Source organism: Argopecten irradians, unplaced genomic scaffold (assembly GCF_041381155.1).
Source record: "Argopecten irradians isolate NY unplaced genomic scaffold, Ai_NY scaffold_0119, whole genome shotgun sequence".
Lineage (NCBI taxonomy): Eukaryota > Metazoa > Mollusca > Bivalvia > Pectinida > Pectinidae > Argopecten > Argopecten irradians.
The window spans coordinates 60,409-70,779 of record NW_027187586.1 but is presented as its reverse complement, the minus strand read 5'-3'; the positions used below and the strand labels follow the sequence as shown (position 1 = coordinate 70,779).

At 33.7% G+C, this 10,371-nt stretch overlaps 1 long non-coding RNA gene across 1 annotated transcript; it reads right to left on the bottom strand.

The window, feature by feature from the left end:
* Positions 1–2,089: 2,089 nt before the first annotated feature.
* Positions 2,090–8,915, bottom strand: LOC138311800 (uncharacterized). The gene is made up of 2 exons (XR_011206745.1): positions 8,733–8,915; positions 2,090–2,259 (listed from the first exon to the last, which is right to left on the bottom strand). It is a non-coding gene; the product is annotated as an uncharacterized lncRNA (long non-coding RNA).
* Positions 8,916–10,371: the final 1,456 nt, after the last annotated feature.

The window sequence follows — 10,371 nt, the reverse complement described above, 5'->3', positions numbered from 1 at the left end:
CCCTGGCATGACTGCCAGTGTCTGTCACTGTGGTAATTGACCCCTTACACGCTTGCCAGTATGAGTCTGACGGACAGTGTCCTGCTGCGAGGTAAGAATACAATACCTCTGCCACTCCTGTGACTAACCCCTGGCGGAATCTCCAGTGTTTTTACAGACCTCTGCTGAATACAACCACCAGTACCAGAGTGTTGCAGGTTATGGCGTACCAGAGTAGCCTTTTCATGCGACCCCTTCTGGCACCAGTACTTTGTACAGTGACCACCGATCTCAATCCCAAAGTAAGTTAGTGTTCGTGAACGTATACTTTGAGCATCCAGTCTCACACATACCTGTGTGATTCGTTAAACGTAAAGATTAATGTTTCCTGCCAGTGGTATTAGCTGATTTGCATAATGTAACGTGTAGCCTTGATTTCTTCTTCAATATGCTACACATAATAACCTTCATGTGCATATCTAATTCTTTTCTCTATCACTACAATATTGTCGAGTATATTTTACCATTTCCGCACATTAATTCAGCACTATAATCAAACTTAATTAGTAGAGTAACAGAGTAACATATGTACCATACGTTTACCTAACACAGTGCCAAGAGGAATAACTCTATTTGAAAAGTCCATCTCAGGGGACGTAACTCTAAATCATCACATATCTATATAAAAAGGGTAAGATGTCAATAGGAGACACGACACGGATACACCGTGGAAGGTTAACGGAATCGGGGTGCGCAGAAAGTGCGTACCTCTGACTTAGGGGGCGCTGAGGTAGCATGGGGGGGGGGGGGGAGCTCGAAGCGAGAGAATGGCCGACGTTAGTTGTTTTTATTTTTTCAAAATGCGATCATAGACACAGATATTGAGATGAAAATTAAAAACCAAAAATTTTTGCGTTAACCTTCTCCACGGTAGGATATACAGTGTACCGCAATCTGTCCCAGATTGCATTGCGGTTACCCTTCATTTATGAAGGGTAGCCACAATGCACTTTTGGGACAGATTGACGCCACACATGTACACCGCAAACATGGAAGGCCATGAGCTGGTTTTTAATTTTAAAATGTTAAATGAGATTAATAATTTTGTAGAGTCGCAAAAGTTATTAATTTAACCACTAATTCTACACTTATCATCACCTTCTGAGCATAAAATGAAACTAGACATCATACCGGTCCTAAAAACCATGTTTCGAAAAACTGCCAGAGGGGTACATGGGAACCTATTTCTCCTCCCCCACTAAAGGGAACTCGGAACACAAGCCAAATGCTCTACCAACTGAACTACTTAGTCACCGATGTTCGACCGAATGCACTTCCACTTCAATACTAATGACGTAAGTTTTTTTTATTGTAGATTTGGAGGATAATAATCTATGAGGAATTTGAATTTGTTAAAATTATCCATGCTTTTAAAATGAACGTAATTCTGAGTATCAACTAAAACGGCCACCGTAAATCATATAAGTACTCATATTATGTTAAAAAGTGAACCTCGTCCTCAACCTTGTTTGATAAACAGTCACTTTTGTTTACTGGCACTATCGGCCTGGTATGCCGACCCTTTTTGATTTACAAAAGAAGCCGTTCATATGGGGTTTCCCCGGGCACTCCGATTTACTCCTTCTTAAATCCTATCGCGGGCTTACATCCGACCATTAAAAGTGGTTTGTATAAGTTACATGAATTATTTCGCATTCGATGTAAATTAAATGAAGTTTACTTTACAGAAAATACCTCATGAAGGAGAGCGAGATCGAAGCAAGGCTTCAGACCCAGAATTGAATTATAGTGTATATTTGTAATACAAGAAAAAGGACATCAAAAGTGTTACTTAATTATCTCGCGTAGATTTCTGATACGCTCTTAACGATAGTATCACGAAATTCGGCTTATGATAAATACAAGAACAATGGATGTTGATAGCAAAATAGTATTAATTTGTTATAATTATTCTTTGAGCTTATTAGAAAATAAAATGGTAGATAAAAAATGGGAAAAAATGTATAATGATATCAATCTCGTTCAACGACATAATGGCTTGGTGTAATCTCTACGTCCACGGTCAAAATAAAAAAAAACATTCTTGGTATTTCATTGTTTTTACTGTGTTTTAATATTGTAGTCAAAATACAAAACACATTTATCTGCCATTTGAGAAATGTGGACAGTGACATTGGTTGTCATGCCAACAAATCCAGATACTATGACGGCAAGGTTCGTCTCCGTGATAGTCATAACAGTCCAGGTTACTCTGGCAACCTGAATAACAAAACATAGACAAAAGCAATTTATGAACTGTTTAGATCAAGCATCGAAAGAATTTTATTCTGATGATAATATTTTTTGTATCGTATTCGTTGAATATAAAGAGAAAGCGATAATCACATTAAAATAATTCCAACCTGTTGTACTTATTTTTTTAAACTAAATCTGGCTTTCTGATTGATTGATTACTTTTTGAAAATTGTTTATTCCGATGGTATTTATATTGAATTGTTGTATCGTATTCGTACAATACAAATGAAAGCGATACTCACATTAAGTTAATTCAATCTTTTTATAAAATACCGATAAAAATAGTTACATCATGTATATGTGAAACCTTATGTATATTGAACATATTAGTGAAACAAAATAATATATCTGACTCAGATTTCTCAAAAAAAGCGTAGATTTAAGTCGAAATTGAAGTTTTTCTCTTCAGGTAACTTATGTGTAATATTTTTTCATTCAGTCAGTTGTTTGACGTTTGGGCCTAGGCCTGTTTATATTCACATCGAATTTTAATAAAGCAAAGTCGAGGCGTTTTAAAGAATCAGGCAAAATCGTTCGCATGGGTGTGCTTTTTTCTGTCAATGCAACTATTTGAAACTTTTTTATTTGGAATTATTACAACAATACTCAACTCCCGAACTACACAAGTATACACAGATAACATTAATAAATACTGAAATATCTATCTTTTATGTGGCTGATTACGGCCATCTCGTTGTTGTGTTGTCGCCTTGTCGTGTTGTCGCCTTGTCGAGTTGTCGCGGTCTCAAACTGCGACAACCCGAGATTTAACAGTTAAAATGTCGACTTGTCGCGTTTTTGAACCGCGACAAGTCGACAACACGACAACACGACAAGTCGACAACACGACAAGTCGACATTTCAAACACGCTAATTAGCGCGTACAGAATCTCGTGTTGTCGCGGAAAAATGTCGACTTGTCGTGTTGTCGAGTTGTCGACTTGTCGTGTTGTCGCCTTGTCGTGTTGTCGACTTGTCGTGTTGTCGAGTTGTCGACTTGTCGCCTTCCTGTTACACATGCGCAAATCATATGAAATAGCCACTATCTTTGAATATAGAAAACTGAAGTCAATGCTTGTGAATATTTGGTGTGTTTGTAATATATTCGATGTACAAAATTGTTTAAAAATTATATTTTCCCCATTGTTAACTCTTTTGAAAAGTATTATACTTAACGGAAATTATAATATTAAATAAAATAAATATTAACAAAACAAAGGATGTTGTCAGAACACAGAACAAAAATGTTTGTATAATGAACAGTGACAGAGACGACAAATGTATATCAACTTAATATTGTAAAATATCCTTTTAAAATATTGTGTTATCAATCGGTTAAGACTTATTATTCAATTTGAAGAATTGAAGAGAACACGGCTGATAAGACGAAATATTATCTATTATTACTAATTACTGTACTAGGTTATGTGTGTAGTACATCAAACAATAACCTTGATTTAAAGGGTTTGTGACACAAAAAGTGATAAGTTGTCTATAGATTGGCTAATAAAGAATTTGATGTAAAACGATTAGAAAAAAAATCATAAAAACTTTCATTTAGTCCAAAGCGTTATAGAACAGATAAGGTGTTGTGCCCCCATCTTTCTGGTAATTAGTTCATGTATTTTGATCATCAGCATGCATTACAATGTACATAATGTAAGTATTTTTTATAGAATTTATATATTGTACAGTTAAACAGTAAGATTTACCCTGGAAAGTTTGAATGTGTAACTCGACTGCAGTAATTCATACAATAGTATACAAATGCTGGAGCATAGATACTTCCAGGGGATATCAATTTAATGGAACTCTGCATGCAAAAGAAAAGTACACAATTAGTATTTCTGGGTCTAGAAATTCCTAATACACAAAACATGTGTTCATTTTACGAAGTGAATATCATAATTATATAATAATCTTTCTCAAAGCGATCAATTTGTGGTTAAGAGAGGCTTGGCTAATTATGATACATTCAGATCAAGTGTAATTGACCTGTGTTAATATGGTCCGAATATGCTAAGTCAATAACAGCAACTCAAGTTACATTACGCAAACATTGCGTTCTTCAGGGTGGTGTCCTATGGTCAATTGCTTTTTCTTGTAACTAACATGCACATTAGAGATACATATCTAGTACAAAAAATAAGGACCTCAGTTTCGGTTCATATGGTGTTATACCGCCCTGGTATAATTTAAAATAATGACCTCGGGCTACGTACGGCCTGGGTTATTATTTATTCTACCAGGGCGGGATAATAACATATATACAGCCTTATACACTGTACATGTATATCTTATTATCTGCATTGCTTTTATCTTTATATTCAGAAATTCCGTTGTTATTTTCGATACATTTACCATTATTCTCCGTCATTATATCGAGATATTCGATGCATTTTCCTTTATAATATGTAGCTAAAATTAAACTTTATATTCGGTACAATTTCTTTTAATTTTGGACACACTTCTTTATATGATGTGCAACCTTCTTTATATAATGTGCAAACATTTATATGATTGAAGATCAAAGCCGGCTTATAATATATGCATAATTTTTCGGCTGCTTTCGTCTTAGTGACAGCACTTTGTATAGTTGTGTAGGATTTTGAAAAGAAAATTATTGCTCTTACCAACGGTAGTAACCTTTTTTGTGAAGACTTACTAGGAATATGATTTTAACCGTTAAAACTACATGTAGATGGACTAATTTCCGTTTGTCTCGGGATCTATCCATTCCTTCTCACTATATATCACCATGTAGATTACGATTTTACCGATTTTTGTATTTAAACTCATAAAACGTCTAAAATGGTCTATACATGACACTCCGATGGGTCCAAATTATTGAATCGCCATCTACATGTAGACAATTAATCCTGTGTCTACATTGGATAATCAGTATAAGAAAAAAAATGATTTTGTTTTAATTTTAGATGTGCTACTATTTTGTTAATTCATATTATGAAAATGAAAACAATTAAGAAGCAAATGCTAATTGAATTTTTCGTTTCGGAAAGGTACATGTAGTGGGTCTTTAAAGCATTATATACATGTATGTGTGCCGTAATTTTCATACTCACGAATCAAGAGCTTTTTGATATTTTATTCACCATCAACCTTTTGAAAATTACATTTACTAGTATGAATAAGTACTGAAAATGATTTTGACATTACGTATGCGGTCAGGCTATGAAGCCAAGATGTGGTCGACAATTTCATTTAACATTTTTATAAAATAATAAGAAAATAAAAAAAATGATTACTGCAGGTATGCATTCATATTAACATACATAAGGCATAAATTCTGACTTGTAAATAATGTTTACAAGGCATCGTACATGGTTTTCTGACCATTTGAATGATTATCACACCTTAAAACAACCTGATGGTTTTCAATAGTTTCCTGAAGAAAAAAATACATGCCCAGTTACGGCACATATAGCTTAACCAATCAATAAATAAAATCGGGTAATTAATAAAACAAAATGTTCCCAGCCGCCATACAACATCTATGATATAGGTACATGTATATATTATCCGAATAGCGTATATTGAACTTTGATTCCTAGGCGTGGCAACATTATAAGATTTTTCAAATATCTACATATATATGTAGATCTGCTACCCTGTTGAGATCAGCCGCTTGATTTTTACACTTTACCTTATCCTAAAACATGTTTCCTAACAGGTTTAGTTGAATTCGGACCAGTTGAGAAGATTATGGAATTGTTATGTTTATGGTGATAGAAGACAAATGAAAATGATGTCGATAGGTCACCTGCCTGGGTGACCACCTTGTCCTTAAGGCTTAATAGTCCGAAGGCCCGTTAATCTGAACGTCCGTTAGTCCGAACGACCGTTAGTGGGCCGAACGACCGTTAGTCCTAAGGCCCATTAGTCCGAACGTCTGATAGTCCGATAACCGATATAAATGTACAGGACTCAGTAATAAACTTGCTAAGATATGTGTAACTCTAGATTGACACCATCTTCAGTGACCCACGGATGATGGCACTACTCTACGCTACATTTATCACAAATGTAGCGTAGGGTCATCGACAAAAAGCGAAATGTGACTAATTTTAACAATTGTGAAAAAAACATAATCTTGCAATACATGTATGTAAACGTATCCGATATGAAAGAGTGTATATGTACACTGCAATCCTGGCTATTAGTTTCCCAGAAATTACCATTATGCGAACCATTTTCATCATTGAAAAAGGGGAGAATAAACAAGTAAAAGGAAGAAGAAGGAAACACAAAAATAAGTCGCTAAATACATATTTCATACATGTATGGAGGTTAGAATGGGTGATATATCTCATCCATTCATGCAGCCATGTTATCCCTATGACCATAGGACACCGCCCTGAAGAACGCAATGTTTGCGTAATGTAACTTGAGTTGCTGTTATTGACTTAGCATATTCGGACCATATTAACACAGGTCAATTACACTTGAATGTATCATAATTAGCCAAGCCTCTCTTAACCACAAATTGATCGCTTTGAAAAAAAATTATTATATAATTATGATATTCACTTCGTAAAATGAACACATGTTTTGTGTATTAGGAATTTCTAGACCCAGAAATACTAATTGTGTATTTTTCTTTTGCATGCAGAGTTCCATTAAATTGATATCCCCTGGAAGTATCTATGCTCCAGCATTTGTATACTATTATTGTATGAATTACTGCAGTCGAGTTACACATTCAAACTTTCCAGGGTAAATCTTACTGTTTAACTGTACAATATATAAATTCTATAAAAAAATACTTACATTATGTACATTGTAATGCATGCTGATGATCAAAATACATGAACTAATTACCAGAAAGATGGGGCACAACACCTTATCTGTTCTATAACGCTTTGGACTAAATGAAAGTTTTTATGATTTTTTTTCTAATCGTTTTACATCAAATTCTTTATTAGATCTTAATCAAGGTTATTGTTTGATGTACTACACACATAACCTATTACAGTAATTAGTAATAATAGATAATATTTCGTCTTATCAGCCGTGTTCTCTTCAATTCTTCAAATTGAATAATAAGTCTTAACCGATTGATAACACAATATTTTAAAAGGATATTTTACAATATTAAGTTGATATACATTTGTCGTCTCTGTCACTGTTCATTATACAAACATTTTTGTTCTGTGTTCTGACAACATCCTTTGTTTTGTTAATATTTATTTAATTTAATATTATAATTTCCGTTAAGTATAATACTTTTCAAAAGAGTTAACAATGGGGAAAATATGATTTTTAAACAATTTTGTACATCGAATATATTACAAACACACCAAATATTCACAAGCACTGACTTCAGTTTTCTATATTCAAAGATAGTGGCTATTTCATATGATTTGCGCATGTGTAACAGGAAGGCGACAAGTCGACAACTCGACAACACGACAAGTCGACAACACGACAAGGCGACAACACGACAAGTCGACAACTCGACAACACGACAAGTCGACATTTTACCGCGACAACACGAGATTCTGTACGCGCTAATTAGCGTGTTTGAAATGTCGACTTGTCGTGTTGTCGACTTGTCGTGTTGTCGTGTTGTCGACTTGTCGCGGTTCAAAAACGCGACAAGTCGACATTTTAACTGTTAAATCTCGGGTTGTCGCAGTTTGAGACCGCGACAACTCGACAAGGCGACAACACGACAAGGCGACAACACAACAACACGAGATGGCCGTAATCAGCCACCATAATCTTTGATTCACAATAGTTCAAAACGTTATATACTTAACATCATTACCACCATTGAAATTGAAATTTTATTTTAAGTCTATGATAGATAGATACACTTGTTCATATATATAAAAAACAACATTTAGTTGCTACCGAAAACAAACATGGCACTATGCCCTATTTGGAATGAAGTACCGATTGCGCATGAACCAAGAGCAAAATAAATTATTTCATAAGTACTCTTGTGTTAATTAAAGATGCTCCACCGCCGACAGAGCATAAATGATATTCTTCATTTGAACAATGCTTGGTGTTTAATTGTGTATATATATGTCTAATTAACACAAAAAATAATTTAAAAAAAAAAATTGTTTCGCCTTTGGTGCATGCGCAATCAGTACTTCATTCCATATAGGATATAGTGACACGAATTTTTTTCGGGATGCAATTAATTATTTTTCATATTTTTAACTTGAAGTAAAATTAGAAGCTCAAACTTTTCAATGGTGGTTATGGTATAAAGTAAGTAACTTTTGTAGCTGAAGAAAAATACTAAATCGTCTGCTCCTGTTTTTGATAGTGAAAATATACCATTTGTCAGCGGTGGAGCATCTTTAATCACATATAGACACAATGTAATATCAGTTATTGTTCAAATGATGAGCTTCGTTTAGACTCTTTCGGTGGAGAATCTTTCAAGTAAAAGCGCTACTCACCCGTTACGTGTTTACACGAACAGATTCCGTCTATACATGTTTTATCGGAATTAGTACACTGAACGTGTGTACACGACTCAGGGGTGACCGTACAGTTCTCGGCGCTCACTATCACTGTGGTAAAATATACATATAAACAAAAATCAGTAATCATTCTTTAAAGATGACCTCGCTTATTTGCGCTTCGTTTTCACTCTTCTCAGTAAATAAATTCATTTCTTTTGTAATATCACTAGGTTACTTGGTTATGAACTTCTTTGGTTAAAACGTCAAAGTGTCTTTAAAGCTAAAAATATCATTTCATATTTTCTACACATACATCTGATTTTTTTTTATTTATGTTTTATTGTATTTTTTTCTGGCTTGTCTAAGTTATAAGGTATGTATTCCGACAGAGCAGGTTACTTACAGTTTAAACGATACATTTCAAACGAGAATACAATAGTTTCTTGCAATACTGACTTTTTTTTTGTTATAAAATTCATAAGAACTCCATTTTTTTACCTACTTACTACTTGAAGAGAAGATACATGCATAACCACAGGTTTTAACAATAAATGGTGAATGAAAAGGACCTCTTTCACGAACAAATGGAAATTTGCCCACGAACCAATTTTATTGAAATTAAATGTTATATGTAGCAACATAAATGCAAACCCTTGAAATACGTTTAAAAAATTCAAAAGGTCCCAGGGGCCCGTGCTATGGCCAAATTAAAGCAGCCCAGTAGAGGTGTATGACAGGGTTCCCTTTTTGATCCAAAAGGGTATCAAAATAATGTTTTATGTCATAAAACTGTATTATTTTCTGAAGAGTATAAATAATTACTTATTATGATCACAAATATGTAGGCAAAATGTGACAAATAAAATTTTGGCTACATTTTAAAGACAGAAAATATCGAAATTTTGGGTGTTATTTTCGGCCATGTCAATTATTAACAATGGTGATTCACCCACTTCCATTTTGAGTGCACCAAAAATATTTTCTGAAAAGTTGGCTCATTACCTGACGTAAATATTGTGAAAATTTCAGAAAAATTGACGACCGGTAAATTTGTCGTTTAAAGGTCTTAGTGAGGCAAGGTCTATTTTTAGCAGTATTACACCGTGGTCGCACCACGGTCCTTTTCAATCATAAAATTGAGAAAACAAAGAAAGTAATTTCTTAATCTTATTTAATACTCATTAGTTACATTAAATTTAAAGTAATATATGATTTTATAACCTATATATCGTAGAATAATCAAAATATTGAATCACAATAACAAAGTATTTCGGAATTTTTAGGGCATTATCGTTCACTTTTCAAGCTAGATGATGATTGCAACTGCATTCTCAGAAATATTCTTTTTATTTACAGCTGAAAGGCATATAAAGTAAAATAATAACAAAATCTAGAAAAAAATGGGTGGGAGTAGATTATTATGTAAGAGAATCAAGTTTTTCCCAATTTTTACATATCCAGTATATTAGTACATATATGTATAATGTTGTTGTTTTTGAAAATATTGTGCTTTCAAAGTGTTGGCAATGGCATCAAATCACACCATTACAAGTTTTTGTTTTAAAAAAACATAAACAAATTGATATATTATTTTTTTCGTTCAAAATTGTATTAATTTTGCTATATTAAGTAT